We start from the raw sequence: 21,057 nt of genomic DNA on the forward strand, positions 1-21,057 counted from the left end.
TGCTAACAGCACAAACTTGTTTGAGAAACCCAGGGAGATACTACCTAACCCCAGCCATCTCCATGCCATCTCCCAGCTCTCAGATTCCTACCATGTACTTTCTCATCGGATGAGATGAGAATGGCACTTAAATTCTGTAGTGTTCTTCCCCAAATCCATAACTCCAACCTAACAGGACAAATCCCAATTGAGACATGTTCTACAAAACAGCCAGTCATTGCCCTTGGAAAGTGTCAAGGTCTTGAGAAACAGGAAAGACTGAAGAACTGCCACAGATTGGCAGGGCCTAAGGAGACATGACAACTGAATGCAGTATGGTATCCTGAACCGCATTCTGGAAAATAAAAGAACATGCATCACAATGTTCATAGGAGCACTATTTACAATAGACAAGACATGGAAGGAACCCAAATACCCATGACAGATGAGTGGATGAAGAAAATGTGGTATGGAACATTAGCCATAAAGCATAATGAAGTAATGCCATTTGCAGCAGCATGGATGGACCTAGAGAGTATCATACTAAGTGAAGTCGGCTGGACAGAGATAAAGAATCATACCATATCGCTTATATGTGAAATCTAAAACTAAGATACAAATGAACTTATCTATAAAACATATGCAGACTCGTAAACAGAAAATAAATTTATGGTTACCAAAGAGGAAGAGGGGTATAAATTAGGAGTTTGGGATTAACATATACATACTGCTGCTGCTACTGCTAGGTCACTTCAGTCGTGTCCGACTCTGTGGGACCCCATAGACGGCAGCCCACCAGGCTCCTCCATCCCTGGGATTCTCCAGGCAAGAACACCGGAGTGGGTTGCCATTTCCTTCTCCAATGCATAAAAGTGAAAGGTGAAAGTGAAGTCTCTCAGTCATGTCCGACTCTTAGAGACCCCATGGACTTCAGCCTACCAGGCTCCTCTGCCCATGGGATTTTCCAGGCAAGAGTACTGGGGTGGGGTGCCATTGCCTTCTCTGCATATACATACTACTATATATAAAATAGATAACTGACAAGGATCTACTACTATATAGCATAGGAACTATACACATTATTTTGCAATAACCAATAAGGGGAAAGTTGATGCTTTTGAACTGTGGTGTTGGAGAAGACTCTTGAGAGTCCCTTAGACTACAAGGAGATCCAACCAGTCCATCCTAAAGGAGATCAGTCCTGGGTGTTCATTGGAAAGACTGATGTTGAGGCTGAAACTCCAATACTTTGGCCACCTGATGCGAAGAGGTGACTCATTTGAAAAGACCCTGATGCTGGGAAAGAATGAGGGCAGAAGGAGAAGGGGATGACAGAGGATGAGATGGTTGGATGTCATCACTGTCTCAATGGACATGAGTTTGGGTGAACTCTGGGAGTTGGTGTTGGAGAGGGAGGCCTGGTGTGCTGCAAGTCATGGGGTCACAAAGAGTCAGGCATGACTGAGGGACTGAACTGAACTGAACTGATAAGGGAAAAGAATATATATTCTTTTTCAGATTCATATATATATATATACATATATACATATATAATATATGCTAAGTCACTTCAGTCATGTCCAACTCTGTGTGACCCTATTGACAATAGCCTGCCAGGCTTCTCTGTCCATGGGATTTTCCAGGCAAGAATATTGGAGTAGGTTGCCATTCCCTTCTCCAGGGGATCTTCCTGACACAGGGATCGAACTCAGGTCTCCTGAATTGCAGGAAGATTCTTTACCATCTGAGCCACCATATAAAGCTGAATCACTGTGCTATTCACTTGAAACTAACACAACATTTCAAATTAACTATACTTTAATAAAAAAAGAAAAAGGACACTAACAGAAAATCTGGTGAAATCAGAATAAAATCTATAGCTTACTTTCAAAAAGGAACAAAGTCAGTTGTATACCCTTCTAGACATTTTCATTGATTCACACTGCCTTTTAAGCTGTTTTTTCATTAATATATGAATGCCTATGTCAATAAATAATCATCGCAAGTATCTTAATATTTTAGTAGAATTTCATTTTGTGTTTTATACACATTATATCAGAATTTATTTAGACAATCTCTACTATAAGACAAGCTATTTATTTGCATTTTTCAATAATAAGGAGAATACTGTAATGAAAATCTTAATGATGAAATCTTGTTGCAAATATTTATTTCCTTAGGATAAATTCCTCTAAGAGGCCTTTCTGAGTCTGAGAGGAGGTACATTTCTGAAGCTTTTCCCAAATTACCATTTAGATTGGTAAACCCTTCAACAAGTCAACAGCATTTTTGTTTTCACTTTTACCAAAATAGTAGGCTAAAAAAGTCCTTTAACTTTCATTTACAGGATTATTAATGAGATAATAAACTGCTTTTCTATGATGCCAGGGACTTCCGTAAAATTTTATTTTTCTTATTCAACTACTGTTCTCTCTTCTGAACATTTTCCATTACTTGCTTTCAAAGTTATTCTAACTTTAGTGTCAGTGTCTATGAAAGGTTTCCTCAAAGAAATCCCTGCTATGTCTCTAAAAATAACAAGAGGCACATTCCTGAGTTTCCTTAAATAATGATGTCAGATATTCTATGGAAAACTCTGACAAGAAGCCTCAAACTTAGCAAAGAATCACATCTGCAATCCAACCTCATTTATCATTGAGCACTTGGAAGCATGGGGCACTTATTTTTAAAGATAAATCAAGACTCTTTTGTGACTGAAAAAAAGTGTTTTACAGATAGAATTGTAAATGTTTGGGAGAAAAGATATATTTAGGCTGAGAGGTCACCTCTGGTGGGCATATTTGCCCTCTCAAATAGCTCCTCATGGTGAGGTAGGTGTGAGCTGCTTATTAACTGGATATAACAATACTTAAAAGCATGAATGTTAGCTAAACCTTTTTATTTTTAGACCTTAGTAGACTGGCTCTGAGCCTTATACCATCTATTTTGCCAAGCCCAAGAATGCTGGAGAACAAACCAAGCCTCCTTCAGCCTCTAACTTGGAATCACTTCCATTCTCATCACTAGTAAAAAGCCCCATGTTAAGTGGTTACAAATATAAGTGACCTGGCCCAAATAACATGCAAACACTTTAAGGCTTTACTTCAGTACTTTCTAAATGGTAATCAGTTGTATGCCACATCTCTCTTGTCTCATTTTCCTAAAACTTCATGTTAGAAATAACTTGTATCCTTAACTATCCTGTAAAAAGCAATCTTATATTGATAGAATGCTATTCAGAAACTTGGCTTCTCATTTCCCTGGACTCAAACAAGAGTAAAACGCTTTCCAGAAAACACAATGAACAGAAATTATTTTATACATGTAATAATAAAAATTGATGCAATGATGGTCTACATTTATTTTGCAAAAACTGTGGTAGTATAATTATGTTTAAATAGAATGTTAATGAGCTTCATTCCTAAAAAAAATGCTGTAGTTACTGCTTAGACTAGAATCCAGGAGGACCTTTGGGTTCAATGTCCAGGGGGAGTTAGACTGAAGCCAACACTTACTGCAACAGAGCCAGTAGGAAGTGGTAGCTTGGAAGGAAATTGATCCCTTTGGTAATCTTCATCAGCTCTTTCAATATTATTTCAAATCAGTATAAAATCTAAATTAATGATACAGCTTAAGAGGGTGTTCCTTAAACATCCTCAATCAGATTATCACTCTGAAGCCCCTCCTATTTAGAAGTTGTAGAGCTTCCTTTGATCACAGCAAAACGCAATCCAATGGGCTTCCCTCAGGGACTCTCTGAGAAACCAGGGAACAACTGTTACTTACACAATAGGTTAAACAACATAGGGAATTTGCATGTCCCCCATCACTCACCAGATCAGGACTCTAACTGCCATGATCACAATTCTCCAGGAAGTCTCTACAATTAATGGAGACTTATAGCTGTTCTCAGTCGGTAAAGAATCTACCCATAATGCGGAAGACCTGGGTTCAATCCCTGAGTTGGGAAGATCCCCTGGAGAAGGGAAAGGCTCCCCACTCCAGTATTCTGGCCTGGAGAATTCCATAGCCTGTATAGTCCATGGGGTCACAAAGAGTTGGACATGACTGAATGACTTTCACTCCACTTCACTTCATAGCTGTTCTCAAGGACCAAAAACTCAAGCCTACAATTAGAATGAGTAAAAAGCATTATTTGAAGCATATGCTTTACCCTCCAATGTAACTAGAGCTTTCTCAGAACATTGTTCAGAATTTTCTAGGGTTCCTTAGCACAAAACATAGGGTCAGAAAACTTTATCTGGTGTCATGGCCTTAATACTATTTGAGTGATACAGAGATTTTCAATTCCTCATCCAAAAGAAAGGAAAAGAAAAAAGAAAAAGCTAGGCTCAATCACTTCTAAGTTCTTTTTTGACTATATTTCTGTGAATCCACAATCTATAAATCACTTAACTGTTATGTCAGATTTTGCTTCAAAAAAAAAGAAAAAAACAGAAGGAGCCAGCTCTTGCTAAATTTCAGGGGTTTGAGTTGTAATTATAATTTAGAGTTGTAATTATTAATTAATTAATTATCCTTTCCTGGGACAGTTCTGAGGTAGATTTCCTCAAAGAAAACAGAACTAACCCCAGTACTTACACAATAAAGGAGGTTAACTTTCTTTAAAAAATGAGAAAACTTGTTTCCAAAGGTCCTCAATTTCCAGTGGACCTGTGAATTAAAACACTGGATTTTTTGGTTGCTTTATGTGGCATATAGAGGTAATAAGATGTAGAATGATCCTAATGTGAGCAAATAGAAAATCTGGTTCAACATTTCAAGCTATCATGGGTCAATATGTTTGAACAATAGTGGATCAAAAAAATCCAAAGAACGGTCTCTTTTGTTATCTCAAAGAGATATGTATAGAAGGAAACCATGAAAGATTATTCATTTTATCACTGCATCCTCAGAGACTTATTTTCCTTCATCCAACTTTCCTTTCAAGTAAAGCAATACAATCAAATAATAGGCTTCCCAGGTGGCACTAGTGGTAAATAACCACCCTACCAATGCAGGAGACATAAGAGATGAGGTCGGGAAGATCCCCTGGAGGAGGGCATGACAACCCACTCCAGTATTTTTGCCTGGAGAATCCCATGGACAGAGGAGCCTGGCATCTACAGTCCATAGGATCACAAAGAGTCGGACATGACTAAAGTGACTTAGCATGCATCAGAAATAATGTACTTATCTTTACAATGTGACTATTCATTGGATGAGTTCAATACTGAGAAAAAATGACAATTAGCCAACTTTGTGAGCCTCTCAATCATTCAAATGAACACAGAACACCAAAGCTTGCATATGGTTATAGCTCTTCCGGTGTATTAGATTAAACCACATGAAACTGTCAATATCTACCCATCTTTGAAATATAAATTTTTATCTGTTATGATTTATATTTTCCTTCATGGAGGAAAAAAAACACAGTCAGCTGTGACATTTCTGAATAGGAAATATTCACAACTAACCTAGCATGTACATAATTGAGTAAACTTGTAGACTCGTAACACATTCTATTACAAACTCATTTTTAAAAACAAAAATTACCTTTTTTTTAGGACCAGCAGAAATAAACCAAGGAGCACAAATGACAAACAGTTTAAGACAAGAAGCTCCCACAGAATTGTGCCACAGCTGTTGATATGCTCTGGGTGTGTAATAACCTTTACAAAGGTTTTCATGTGCATAATTTTACAGTCAATAATTTTATACTCAATACTACTACTACTACTACTAAGTCGCTTCAGTCGTGTCCAACTCTGCGACCCCACAGACGGCAGCCCATCAGACTCCTGGGATTCTCCAGGCAAGACTGGAGTGGGTTGCCATTTCCTTCTCCAACACATGAAAGTGAAAAGTGAAAGCAAAGTCATTCAGTTGTGTCCGACTCTTTGCGACCCCATGGACTGCAGCCTACCAGGCTCCACCATCCATGGATTTTGCAGGCAAGAGTACTGGAGTGGGGTGCCCTTGCCTTCTCAAGTTATACTCAATCAGATCAGATCAGATCAGTCATTCAGTCGTATCCGACTCTTTGTGACCCCATAAATCTCAGCACGCCAGGCCTCCCTGTCCCTCACCAACTCCCGGAGTTCACTCAGACTCACGCCCATCGAGTCAGTGATGTCATCCAGCCATCTCATCCTCTGTCGTCCCCTTCTCCTCCTGCCCCCAATCCCTCCCAGCATCAGAGTCTTTTCCAATGAGTCAGCTCTTCGCATGAGGTGGCCAAAGTATTGGAGTTTCAGCTTTAGCATCATTCCTTCCAAAGAAATCCCAGGGCTGATCTCCTTTAGGATGGACTGGTTGTATCTCCTTGCAGTCCAAGGGACTCTCAAGAGTCTTCTCCAACACCACAGTTCAAAAGCATCAATTCTTCAGCACTCAGCCTTCTTCACAGTCCACCTCTCACATCCATACATGACCACAATAAAAACCATAGCCTTGACTAGACAAACCTTTGTTGGCAAAGTAATGTCTCTGCTTTTGAATATGCTATCTAGGTTGGTCATAACTTTCCTTCCAAGGAGTAAGCGTCTTTTAATTTCATGGCTACAGTCACCATCTGTAGTGATTTTGGAGCCCAGAAAAATAAAGGCTGATACTGTTTCCACTGTTTCCCCATCTATTTCCCATGAAGTGATGGGACCAGATGCCATGATCTTTGTTTTCTGAATGTTGAGCTTTAAGCCAACTTTTTCACTCTCCACTTTCACTTTCATCAAGAGGCTAGTTAGTTCCTCTTCACTTTCTGCCATAAGGGTGGTGTCATCTGCATATCTAAGGTTATTGATATTTCTCCTGGCAATCTTGATTCCAGCTTGTGTTTCTTCCAGTCCAGCATTTCTCATGATGTACTCTGCATATAAGTTAAATAAACAGGGTGACAATATACAGCCTTGAAGAACTCCTTTTCCTATTTGGAACCAGTCTGTTGTTCCATGTCCAGCTCTAACTGTTGCTTCCTGACCTGCAACAGGTTTCTCAAGAGGCAGGTCAGGTGGTCTGGTATTCCCGTCTCTTTCAGAATTTCCCACAGTTTATTGTGATCCACACAGTCAAAGGCTTTGGCATAGTCAATAAAGCACAAATAGATGTTTTTCTGGAACTCTCTTGCTTTTTCCATGATCCAGCAGATGTTGGCAATTTGATCTCTGGTTCCTCTGCCTTGTCTAAATCCAGCTTGAACATCAGGAAGTTCACAGTTCACATATTGCTGAAGCCTGGCTTGGAGAATTTTGAGCATTACTTTACTAGTGTGTGAGATGAGTGCAATTGTGCGGTACTTTGAGCATTCTTTGGCATTGCCTTTCTTTGGGATTGGAATGAAAACTGACCTTTTCTAGTCCTGTGGCCACTGCTGAGTTTTCCAAATTTGCTGGCATACTGAGTGTAGCACTTTCACAGCATCATCTTTCAGGATTTGAAATAGCTCAACTGGAATGCCATCACCTCCACTAGCTTTGTTCATAGTGATGCTTTCTAAGGCCCACTTGACTTCACATTCCAGGATGTCTGGCTCTAGGTCAGTGATCACACCATCGTGATTATCTTGGTCATGAAGACCTTTTTTGTACAGTTCTTCAGTGTATTCTTGCCATCTCTTCTTAATATCTTCTGTTTCTGTTAGGTCCATACCATTTCTGTCCTTTATTGAGCTCATCTTTGCATAAAATGTTCCTTTGATATCTCTGATTTTCTTGAAGTGATCTTTAGTCTTTCCCATTCTGTTGTTTTCCTCTATTTCTTTGCATTGATCGCTGAAGAAGGCTTTCTTATCTCTTCTTGCTATTCTTTGGAACTCTGCATTCAGATGTTTATATCTTTCCTTTTCTCCTTTGCTTTTTGCTTCTCTTTTTTTCACAGCTATTTGTAAGGCCTCCCCAGACAGCCATTTTGCTTTTTTGCATTCCTTTTCTATGGGAATGGTCTTGATCCCTGTCTCCTGTACAATGTCACGAACCTCATTCCATAGTTCATCAGGCACTCTATCTATCAGATCTAGGCCTTAAATCTATTTCTCACTTCCACTGTATAATCATAAGGGATTTGATTTAGGTCATACCTGAATGGTCTAGTGGTTTTCCCTACTTTCTTCAATTTAAGTCTGAATTTGGCAATTTGGAGTTCTAGGTCTGAGCCAAAGTCAGCTCCTGGTCTTGTTTTTGCTAACTGTATAGAGCTTCTCCATCTTTGGCTGCAAAGAATATAATCAATCTGATTTCGGTGTTGACCATCTGGTGATATCCATGTATAGAGTCTTCTCTTGTGTTGTTGGAAAAGGGTGTTTGTTATGACCAGTGCATTTTCTTGGCAAAACTCTATTAGTCTTTTCCCTGCTTCATTCCGTATTCCAAGGCCAAATTTGCCTGTTACTCCAGGTGTTTCTTGACTTCCTACTTTTGCATTCCAGTCCCCTATAATGAAAAGGACATCTTTTTTGGCTGTTAGTTCTAAAAGGTCTTGTAGGTCTTCATAGAACCGTTCAACTTCAGCTTCTTCAGCGTTACTGGTTGGGGCATAGACTTGGATTACTGTGATATTGAATGGTTTGCCTTGGAAACGAACAGAGATCATTCTGTTGTTTTTGAGATTGCATCCAAGTACTGCATTTCAGACTCTTTTGTTGACCATGATGGCTACTCCATTTCTTCTGAGGGATTCCTGACCGCAGCAGTAGATATAATGGTCATCTGAGTTAAATTCACCCATTCCAGTCCATTTCAGTTCGCTGATTCCTAGAATGTCGACATTCACTCTTGCCATCTCTTGTTTGACCACTTCCAATTTGCCTTGATTCATGGACCTGACATTCCAGGTTCCTATGCAATATTGCTCTTTACAGCATCGGACCTTGCTTCTATCACCAGTCACATCCACAGCTGGGTATTGTTTTTGCTTTGGCTCCATCCCTTCATTCTTTCTGGAGTTATTTCTCCACTGATCTCCAGTAGCATATTGGGCACCTACTGACCTGGGGAGTTCCTCTTTCAGTATCCTATCATTTTGCCTTTATACTCAATAGGTATAGCCAAAACTGTTCATTCTCAAATACCTTTTTTTTTTTCTAATCAATCACATTCCTGCTGAAAATTCACATCTCTTATTGGATAATTATTTGCAATTTATGCATATCATCACGAAGCAGGTGGCAAATTAATATGCCTTGAATATATACGTAAAATACCAATAAAACAATAGTATGACCATGCTGTTACTAAGGAGAAGGCAATGGCACCCCACTCCAGTACTCTTGCCTGGAAAACCCTATGGGTGGAGGAGCCTGGTAGGCTGCAGTCCATGGGGTCGCGAAGAGTTGGACAGAACTGAGCAACTTCACTTTCTCTTTTCACTTTCATGCACTGGAGAAGGAATTGGCAACCCACTCCAGTATGCTTGCCTGGAGAATCCCAGGGATGGAGGAGCCTGGTAGTTTGCCATCTATGAGGTTACACAGAGTCGGACATGACTGAAGTGACTTAGCAGCAGCAGCAGCTATTACTAAAAGCTTTAAAACTGATTTAAGCCAAATCTCTCAACCAGTCAGATGTTAAAATATGACTTTTTAATGCAGCAGTGATTAATGATTTCATTCTGTATGCATCCTTTTGCCTCTGATCTGCCTATTTCTATAAAATGAATTTCCCAGATACACAATTCTGTACATTACAAAATTATATTCTATGACAAGAGACTTACTTTCTGAGTTAATTCAAATAATGGCCTTAAAAGAACTACATATATTTTCTATTTGCTTTTGACTCTAATTTTTCTGGTTTTATTGCTTTACTGTTCCTAGTGAACCATTTTCTTTTTTCATGGTGATTTCTGTTGACTTTACTTCAAAGTCTGCATGCCTAGAATTTAAATGTCACTGAGAGAATTATAATAGTACCTAACATTTGTGAATAGTTTCTTCCACACCAGAACTGCGTTAATGGCAAAAATATATTATTTCAATTAAACAAATGCTAGGTTCATGCTTTTTAAGTAAGAGCAAAGTTTAATTTAAACTCATTTGACTACAGAATCAAATACAGCTCTCATTTATAATAAAATTCTAAGCATAAATATGCCCTACAATTCTTATTTAAATTTGTATTAGAATTGTATTGTCTCTACATTCCATTGGAAATAACATTTTGTAATATGAACTTTCTCCAAGCAAGCCCACTAAATTTGTTTATTTATTCATAAAAAGTTTTGTAATTTTCTTCTCACATATTCCTTGTAATATCTACTAGAGTATCTTATACTTACAACTATTGCTAAATGCAATGGATTCACCTATCATATTTTCTAATTTATTATAATTAATGAAACTTTATGGTTTTTGAACTCCACATACTATACTAAGGACCTTGGAATAATTATCTCATTTTTCCATATGAAAACCAAATATGGGACATATAATTATTAGTCTCTCTTTAAACTAAAGAAATGAAGACTCAGAAAATACAAATAACTTTAGGTCATAAAACTAAAACTGGCAGATTCATTTCCTTAATTTTACCTTAAATTTTCTTAAATTTCTCAAATTTTCCTAAATTTAGCTTAGCAATTTCAAAAGAGAATAATTCTAGAAGTAAGTTTGCAAAGTCAATCATTTAAGTAGCAATGTGTCTGTGCCAAAATTCTAGTTGTATTCTATCTTTGAAGAGGCAGTTTGCTTCCCCATCAGCCATTTTACTTTATCTACATGGATAAAGCAGATTCCCAATAATACAGACCTATCACAAAGTTTGGAGAAGGCAATGGCACCCCACTCCAGTACTCTTGCCTGGAAAATCCCATGGATAGAGGAGCCTGGTGGGCTGCAGTCCATGGGGTCGCTAAGAGTCGGACACGACTGAAGCGACTTAGCAGCAGCAGTAGCTGCTTAGCAGCAGCATCACAAAGTTTATGGTCTAAAGAAGCTGAAACATCTTAAAGTATTATCTATATCATCAAGAACTAAGATTTTATTCTGAAACTGTATCTTTTTTAAACATAAAATGTATTAGGGGAAAGCCATGACTCCACTCATAGTTAAGAGAACACGGTGGATGCTCAATGAATATTTGTGGGCCGTATTCCACATTCAATGACTTTAATTAAAAACAAAAACAAAAACACTAACCATAGCGGTTATTTTTGTGATTTAGTAAAGTTTGACTTGGAGAGGAATATACATTTTTTTAAACTTTAGCTTCCTTTGGCTGTGGAGAAGAGGGAGATGAAATAAAAGAGTGGTGAGTAGAGGATTTAAGTGAACCAGGGTAAAAGATCAAAGGAGGAACAGGTAGGTTGGGATAAGAGGCAGGAGTGTCTTTAGTTCAGTTCAGTTCAGTCGCTCAGTCGTGTCCGACTCTTTGCGACCCATGAATCGCAGCACGCCAGGCCTCCCTGTCCATCACCAACTCCCACAGTTCACTCAAACTCATGTCCATCGAGTCAGTGATGCCATCCAGCCATTTCATCTTCTGTCCTCCCCTTCTCCTCCTGCCCCCAATCCTTCCCAGCATCAGAGTCTTTTCCAATGAGTCAACTCTTCGCTTGTGGTGGCCAAAGTACTGGAGTTTCAGCTTTAGCATCATTCCTTCCAAAGAAATCCCAGGGCTGATCTCCTTCAAAATGGACTGGTTGGATCTCTTTTCAGTCCAAGAGACTCTCAAGAGTCTTCTCCAACACCACAGTTCAAAAGCATCAATTCTTCGGTGCTCAGCCTTCTTCACAGTCCAACTCTCACATCCATACATGACCACTGGAAAAACCATAGCCTTGACTAGACAGACCTTTGTTGGCAAAGTAATGTCTCTGTTTTTGAATATGCTATCTAGGTTGGAAATAACTTTCCTTCCAAGGAGTAAGCGTCTTTTAATTTCATGGCTGCAGTCACCATCTGTAGTGATTTTGGAGCCCCAAAAATAAAGTCTGACACTGTTTCCACTGTTTCCCCATCTATTTCCCATGAAGTGATGAGACCAGATGCCATGATCTTCGTTTTCTGAATGTTGAGCTTTAAGCCAACTTTTTCACTCTCCACTTTCACTTTCATCAAGAGGCTTGTTAGTTCCTCTTCACTTTCTGCCATAAGGGTGGTGTCATCTGCATATCTGAGGTTATTGATATTTCTCCCAGCAGTCTTGATTCCAGCTTGTGTTTCTTCCAGCCCAGTGTTCCTCATGATGTACTCTGCATATAAGTTAAATAAACAGGGTGACAATATACAGCCTTGATGTACTCGTTTTCCTATTTGGAACCAGTCTGTTGTTCCATGTCCAGTTCTAACTGTTGCTTCCTGACCTGCATACAGATTTCTCAAAAGGGAGGTCAGGTGGTCTGGTATTCCCATCTCTTTCAGAATTTCCCACAGTTTATTGTGATCCACACAGTCAAAGGCTTTGGCATAGTCAATAAAGCACAAATAGATGTTTTTCTGGAACTCTCTTGCTTTTTCTATGATCCAGCAGATGTTGGCAATTTTATCTCTGGTTCCTCTGCCTTTTCTAAAACCAGCTTGAAGTTCTAAAACCAACTGTGGAAGTTCACAGTTCACATATTGCTGAAGCCTGGCTTGGAGAATTTTGAGCATTACTTTACTAGCCTGTGAGATGAGTGCAATTGTGCAGTAGTTTGAGCATTCTTTGGCATTGCCTTTCTTTGGGATTGGAATGAAAACTGACCTTTTCCAGTCCTGTGGCCACTGCTGAGTTTTCCAAATTTGCTGGCATATTGAGTGCAGCACTTTCACAGCATCGTCTTTCAGGATTTGAAATAGCTCAACTGGAATGCCATCACCTCCACTAGCTTTGTTCGTAGTGATGCTTTCTAAGGCCCACTTGACTTCACATTCCAGGATGTCTGGCTCTAGGTCAGTGATCACACCATCGTGATTATCTTGGTCATGAAGACCTTTTTTGTACAGTTCTTCAGTGTATTCTTGCCATCTCTTCTTAATATCTTCTGTTTCTGTTAGGTCCATACCATTTCTGTCCTTTATTGAGCTCATCTTTGCATAAAATGTTCCTTTGATATCTCTGATTTTCTTGAAGTGATCTTTAGTCTTTCCCATTCTGTTGTTTTCCTCTGTTTCTTTGCATTGATCGCTGAGGAAGACTTCTTATCTCTTCTTGCTATTCTTTGGAACTCTGCATTCAGATGTTTATATCTTTCCTTTTCTCCTTTGCTTTTCGCTTCTCTTCTTTTCACAGCTATTTGTAAGGCCTCCCCAGACAGCCATTTTGCTTTTTTGCATTTCTTTTCCATGGGGATGGTCTTGATCCCTGTCTCCTGTACAATGTCATGAACCTCATTCCATAGTTCACCAGGCACTCTATCTATCAGATCTAGGCCCTTAAATCTATTTCTCACTTCCACTGTATAATCATAAGGGATTTGATTTAGGTCATACCTGAATGGTCTAGTGGTTTTCCCTACTTTCTTCAATTTCAGTCTGAATTTGGTAATAAGGAGTTCATGGTCTGAGCCACAGTCAGCTCCTGGTCTTGTTTTTGTTGACTGTATAGAGCTTCTCCATCTTTGGCTGCAAAGAATATAATCAATCTGATTTCAGTGTTGACCATCTGGTGATGTCCATGTGTAGAGTCTTCTCTTGTGTTGTTGGAAGAGGGTGTTTGCCATGACAGTGCATTTTCTTGGCAAGGAGTGTCTTAAAAATTTATAAAAAGAACAAGGTAAACTGAAGTAAACTTGGTGGAGAAAATGGAACACTTTTCCCATTTATACATCTAAGTGCTTAGTGCTAGAACAAAGAAAAATATTCAGTCATGTATATTTATCTTCTATCCACCCATTTAACTAAATCTCACATTCTTTTTCTAAGTAGACTTTTTAAAGAGCAGTTTTAGGTTCATAGCAAAACAGAGTGAATGGTACAGAGATTTCTCATATACCTTTTCATTTATACACCACCTCCCCCATTATCAAATTTTCTCACCAGAGTAATACATTTGTCACAATTGATCATTGTGACAATTGATCATGATCATGAATCAAAAAACCTACATTGCCACATCATTGTCACCCACATTCCATACTTTATGTTAGGATTCACTCTTGGTATCATACATTCTATGTGTTCGGACAAGTGTTCGCCATTATAGTACCATACAGGGTATTTTACTCTCCCGAAATATTCTCTATATCCTTATTTATCCTTCCCTTCTTCCAGCCTCTGTCAACCACCGATCCTTTTTTACTGCTTCCATACTTTTGTCACTTCAAAATGCATACAGTTTGAATCCCACCGAGTGCCACCTTCCCAGATTGGCTTCTTTCACTAGTAATATGCATTTCAAGTTCCTCCATGTCTTTTCACAGGTTGGTAGCTCATTTCTGTTAGTGCTGAATAATATTCTATTGTCTTTATATACCAAAATTTATCCATTTACCTAATGAAAGACATCCCGACTTTTGCCAATTACAAACAAAACTGTTATAAACATCTGTGTGTAGGTTTTTGTATGGACATAAATTTTCAACTTATTTGGATAAATACCAAGGAATACAATAGACGGTAAGAATATGTTTATTTTATTAAAAAAAAAAAAAAAACTAACTACCTATTTGCATTCCCCTAGAAATGAATAAGCTTCCTGTTAGTCCACATCCTTGCCATCATTTGGTGTTGATTTTTCAGATTTGGCCACGATCATAGGTGTAAAGTGATAGCTCATTGTTGTTTCTATAATGACACAAATTTCAGCATCTTATCACATTCCATCCTTCTTTCATGAGGAGTCCCATCAGATCCTTTGTGAGACTTCATCCTTAGAGAAAAATTCTGGAGTTCTTCAAACTCTATAACAGAACTAAAACTTAGGGAATTTGACTATAAGGAAAGCAGTCTTCATTGTTATTGGTTCAACTTCTGTTTGGACTCTGAACTTCTGTACATTCTGGAATTCAACAGTGTTCTAGATTTTTGTTGTAATCACCAGTTTAGGAAGTTTATATACCCTATGAGAGTAGAATGAAAACATCGTCTTGCAAACAACAAGAGATCCAATAATTTTAGTGTTCCAGAACCTTATCATCCCAATATCTTGAGTTAAAGAAAGCATCTCAGCAAATAGTCAACCCCTTGCTGCATATGAGCTATTTTCAATGAAGCTAACCACATTTTGACTAAATTTGTTCCAAATAATCCATAGACTGATCATCAGAAAGAAAGGAAGGAAGGAAAGAAGAAGAGAGGTGGAGAGAGAGAAAGAAAGAAAGAAAAAGAGATGAGGAGGGAGGGATGGAGGGAGAGAAATGAAAGCAGGAGAGAAGAAAGAAAACAAAAAAGGAAGGACATTCACATTTTTGATCACTGTTTCTAATATATTTTACAAAAAAGCACATTTCACAAGACCTTTTCAGATGAATAATGCAGCAAAAGTTGAGCCACCAGTCTTTCCAGTCTATCTTGAAAACTCTTGGAATACATATATCCTTCTTCTTTTGTTGGTTTTGTTTTGTATTGCTACCGCACTATACTCCATAGTTTAACAATAGATCTTTTAAGTGCCAAGAATTTTCCATGTCTAAATTGCCCATGATTACCACATTGAGTCTATATAATTCCCACTGGGGCCTTGTTGGTGTCTATCAGTAATGCATCGCATACACAAGAAGTGGGCTATGGAACAATCATTAGGTAAGCAATCATCCCACACCTTGGTGAGTTTCCCATGCCTTCAGCAGCAATATATACATTTTGTAGGCCTGAAAACTACATGTTTTCCCTTTCCTGCCATTATATATAACACAAAGATGCTCATTTTCATCATTCAGAAGAATAATGCTCTACTCTCTTGGAAGCTCTGTTATGATTTATAGCATAAGTTAGCCTTTTTCCAAACAAAATGACTGCTATTTAAATGGCACTTTTTAAAAACTCTTCTCTCAACAAGTCAAAGTTGGTGGGAAAATATCACCCTGTTCATATTAGGGTTTGACAAGAACAAAGTTGTTTGAAATATAGTGTCTTAAATCTATTTTTTTAACCCAAGAAAAGTATGTGGAGAAGCAGCATTCCATACCATTCCCATTGCTTGTATATTAATACACCACAGATTTGTATTAGTTAAGGGACAGGATATGAGAAATGCCAACAAAAACAGTAATGGGATAAGAGGGGAAGGGTTAAAATTGGAATAAGAACAGGAAACTACTGAGTCATGGTAACTGTACAAGAGAATAAGAAATGGGTAGAATAGGATGAGTGAAAAGGTAATGTTCAGTTCAGTTTAGTCACTCAGTCATGTCCGATTCTTTGCAACCCCATGGCCTGGAGCACGCCAGGCTTCCCTGTCAATCACCAACTCCTGGAGTTTACTCAAACACATGTCCACATTGGTGATGCCATCCAACCATCTCATCTTCTGTCGACCCCTTCTCCTCCTACCTTCAATCTTTCCCAGATTCCGGGTCTTTTCTAATGAATCAGTTCTTCACATCAGGTGGCCAAAGTGTTGGAGTTTCAGCTTCAGCATCGGTCCTTCCAATGAATATTCAGCACTGATTTCCTTTAAGGTTGACTGGTTGGATCTCCTTGCAATACAAGGGACTCTCAAGAGTCTTTGCCAACATCACAGTTCAAAAGCACCAATTCTTCGGTGCTCAGCTTTCTTTATATTCCAACTCTCACATCCATACATGACTACTGGAAAAACCATAGCTTTAACCAGATGGACCTTTGTTGGCAAAGTGATGTCTCTGCTTTTTAATATGCTGTCTAGTTGAGTCATAATTTTTATTCCAAGGAGCAAGTGACTTTTAATTTCATGGCTGCAGTCACCATCTGTAGTGATTTTGGAGCCCCAAAATAAATTCTGTCACTGTTTCCATTGTTTCCCCATCTATTTGCCATGAGGTGATGGGACCAGATGCCATAATCTTAGTTTTCTGAATGTTGAATTTTAAGCCAACTTTTTCACTCTCCTCTTTCACTTTCATCAAGAGGCTCTTTAGTTCTTTGCTTTCTGCCATAAGGGTGTCATCTGCATATCTGATGTTATTGATATTTTTCCTGGCAATCTTGATTCCAGTTTGTGCTTCATCCAGCCCATCGTTTCTCATGATGTACTCTGCATACAGGTTAAATAAGCAGGGTGACAATATACAGCCCTGATGTACTCCTTTCCCGATTTTGAACCAGTCTGTTGTTCCATATCCAGTTCTAACTGTTGCTTCTTGACTTGCATACACATTTCTCAGGAGGCAGGTCAGGTGGTCAGGTATTCCCATCTCTTTAAGAATTTTCAACAGTTTGTTGTGATTCACACAGTCAAACCTTTAGCATGTTTTTCTGGAATTATCTTGCTTTTTCGATGATACAGTGGATGTTGGCAATTTGATCCCTTGTTCCTCTGCCTTTTCTAAATCCAACTTGAACATATGGAAGTTCATGGTTCACATACTATTGAAGCCTGGCTTGGAGAACTTTGAGCATTACTTTGCTAGTGTGTGAGGTGAATGCAAATTGTGCATTCTTTGAGCATTCTTTGGCATTGCCTTTGGGATTGGAATGACATCTTGTGTCTATAGTAACTTTGGGAGAAAATTTTTAAGTATTACACAGTACTGTGCTGTGCTAAATTGCTTCAGTTGTGTCTGACTCTTTGTGACCTTATGGACCATAGCCTGCCAGGCTCCTCTGTCCATGGGATTCTCCAGGCAAGAATACCAGAATGGGTTGCCATGCCCTCCTCAAGGGGATCTTCCTGACCCAAGAATCGAATTCGTGTCTCTTAAGTCTCCTGCATTGGCAGGTGGGTTCTTTACCACTGAGCTACCTGAGAAGCCCAAGTATTACACTACTTTGACACAACAAAAATTAGAAGCAAAACATTTTTTCTCCTTGAAGCTTCTGTATACTTAAAACCTTGATGCCCTGCTCTTACCAAAGTGAAATATTCAATAGAATCTTATGAATACGCATGATTGATCATCTAAGAAGCAAGAAACTTATGAAGAATATTTTTTCCTATAAGTCATTATTTTAAAATGAAAAGAATGCCAAGATATTCTTTTTAAATTTCTGATGAGCTACAAGGAAATAGGAAAGAGAATTGCGAATAGGAAACTCTGCAGGGCAAGCAGAAGCCCTTTCCCTGTTATTTGTAAGCTGGATAATGGCATGTGTTATCACAGAATATTGAAGAGTTTATAATATCACTCTGCCCCTAAATTCTTGAAAACAAGAACCAGAATCTCACAGTCTACAGCAAAGCTTTTGACTTAGAACAGATTTCTTCTTTTCAAGATGAAGAGGAAACTAGGTTAGTTTAAGCATCAAAGTGCTTGATTGTGTCAAAAATTTATTTCATTATACCCTCACCCTAAAATATGTGCCTCATTTAAATAGAGTAACCTTTAATACTGTATGTTTCTACCTAGGTGCATTAATAAAGAGTTACACTTAGATTGAAAAGAATCTAATTAGGGAGAAATTTAGAGGCAGTATGAACTTATATGCTAGTTAAGTTTAGTTTGGCTTCTTTTATTGCTTACTACTTTATTCACTGGAGAAGGCAATGGCACCCCACTCCGGTACTCTTGCCTGGAAAATCCCATGGGCAGACGAACCTGGTAGACTCCAGTCCGTGGGGTCTCTAAGAGTCAGACACAACTGAGCGACTTCACTTTCACTTTTCACTTTCATGCATTGGAGAAGGAAATGGCAACCCACTCCAGTGTTCTTGCCTGGAGAATCCCAGGGACGGGGGAACCTGGTGGGCTGCCATCTATGGGGTCTCACAGAGTCGGACATGACTGAAGCAACTTAGCAGCATATAAAGAAGATGTAGGCAGGTACCATATCCAGAGGGGATGAAATGGAAGTCAAAGGTCAATCAGTTCAGTTCTGTTCAGTTCATTCACTCAGTCGTGTCCGACTCTTTGTGACCCCAAGAAACGCAGCACGCCAGGCCTCCCTGTCCATTACCAACACCTGGAGTTCACTCAGACTCACATCCATTGAGTCAGTGATGCCATCCAGCCATCTCATCCTCTGTCGTCCCCTTCTCCTCCTGCCCCCAATCCCTCGCAGCATCAGAGTCTTTTCCAATGAGTCAACTCTTCGCATGAGGTGGCCAAAGTACTGGAGTTTCAGCTTTAGCATCAGTCCTTCCAAAGAAATCCCAGGGCTGATGATCTTCAAAATGGACTGGTTGGATCTCCTTGCAGTCCAAGGGATTCTCAAGAGTCTTCTCCAACACCACAGTTCAAAAGCATCAATTCTTCGGTGCTTAGCCTTCTTCACGGTCCAACTCTCACATCCATACATGACCAAAAGAAAAACCATAGCCTTGACTAGACGAACCTTTGTTGGCAAAGTAATGTCTCTGCTTTTGAATATGCTATCTAGGTTGGACATAACTTTCCTTCCAAGGAGTAAGCGTCTTTTAATTTCATGGCTGCAGTTACCATCTGCAGTGATTTTGGAGCCCCAAAAATAAAGTCTGACACTGTTCCAACTGTTTCCCCATCTATTTCCCATGAAGTGATGGGACAGGATGCCATGATCTTCGTTTTCTGAATGTTGAGCTTTAAGCCAACTTTTTCACTCTCCACTTTCACTTTCATCAAGAGGCTTTTGAGTTCCTCTTCACTTTCTGCCATAAGGGTGGTGTCATCTGCATATCTGAGGTTATTGATATTTCTCCTGGCAATCTTGATTCCAGCTTGTGTTTCTTCCAGTCCAGTGTTTCTCATGATGTACTCTGCATATGTTAAATAAACAGGGTGACAATATACAGCCTTGACATACTCCTTTTCCTATTTGGAACCAGTCTGTTGTTTCATGTCCAGCTCTAACTGTTGCTTCCTGACCTGCATACAGATTTCTCAAGAGGCAGGTCAGGTGGTCTGGTATTCCCATCTCTTTCAGAATTTCCCACAGTTTATTGTGATCCACACAGTCAAAGGCTTTGGCATAGTCAATAAAGCATAAATAGTTGTTTTTCTGGAACTCTTTTGCTTTTTCCATGTTCCAGTGGATATTGGCAATTTGATCTCTGTTTCCTCTGCCTTTTCTAAAACCAGGTTGAACATCAGGAATTTCATGGTTCACGTATTGCTGAAGCCTGGCTTGGAGAATTTTGAGCATTACTTTACTAGCATGTGAGATGAGTGCAATTGTGCAGTAGTTTGAGCATTCTTTGGCATTGCCTTTCTTTGGGATTGGAATGAAAACTGACCTTTTCCAGTCCTGTGGCCACTGCTGAGTTTTCCAAATTTGCTGGCATATTGAGTGCACCACTTTCACAGCATCATCTTTCAGGATTTGGAATAGCTCAACTGGAATTCCATCACCTCCACTAGCTTTGTTCATAGTGATGCTTTCTAAGGCCCACTTGACCTCACATTCCAGGATGTCTGGCTCTAGGTCAGTGATCACACCATCGTGATTATCTGGGTCATGAAGATCTTTTTTGTATAGTTCTTCTGTGTATTCTTGCCACCTCCTCTTGATATCTTCTGCTTCTGTTAGGTCTATACCATTTCTGTCCTTTATCGAGCCCATCTTTGCGTGAAATGTTCCCTTGGTATCTCTAATCTTCTTGAAGAGATCTCTAGTCTTTCCCATTCTGTTGTTTTCCTCTATTTCTTTGCACTGATCACTGAGGAAGGCTTTCTTATCTCTTCTTGCTATTCTTTGGATCTCTGCATTCAGATGCCTATATCTTTCCTTTTCTCCTTTGCTTTTCACTTCTCTTCTTTTCACAGCTATTTGTAAGGCCTCCTCAGACAGCCATTTTGCTTTTTTGCATTTCTTTTCCATGGGGATGGTCTTGATCCCTTTGGATCAAATCAGTGGCCACAAGTTTGCAATCTGTAGCAAGAAGATATTAAATTTAAATAACTGAAATCAGTATTAGATTATGGGTGTGGATACAAGGTCCAAGTCAAAATATAGGTTTCAGAAACAGAATACATCAATGAATCCATCAAGAGACCATCCATTTAAGGCCTATAAGCATAATTAGTCATGATATTGGCTGCTTGACACCAGGAATTTCCTAGGCTTTCTAAGTGGGTTGGATCATTCTGAAGGTTAATCATGGAATTAGTTGCTTT

This window comes from Bos taurus, chromosome 11 (assembly GCF_002263795.3).
Source record: "Bos taurus isolate L1 Dominette 01449 registration number 42190680 breed Hereford chromosome 11, ARS-UCD2.0, whole genome shotgun sequence".
Taxonomy (NCBI): domain Eukaryota; kingdom Metazoa; phylum Chordata; class Mammalia; order Artiodactyla; family Bovidae; genus Bos; species Bos taurus.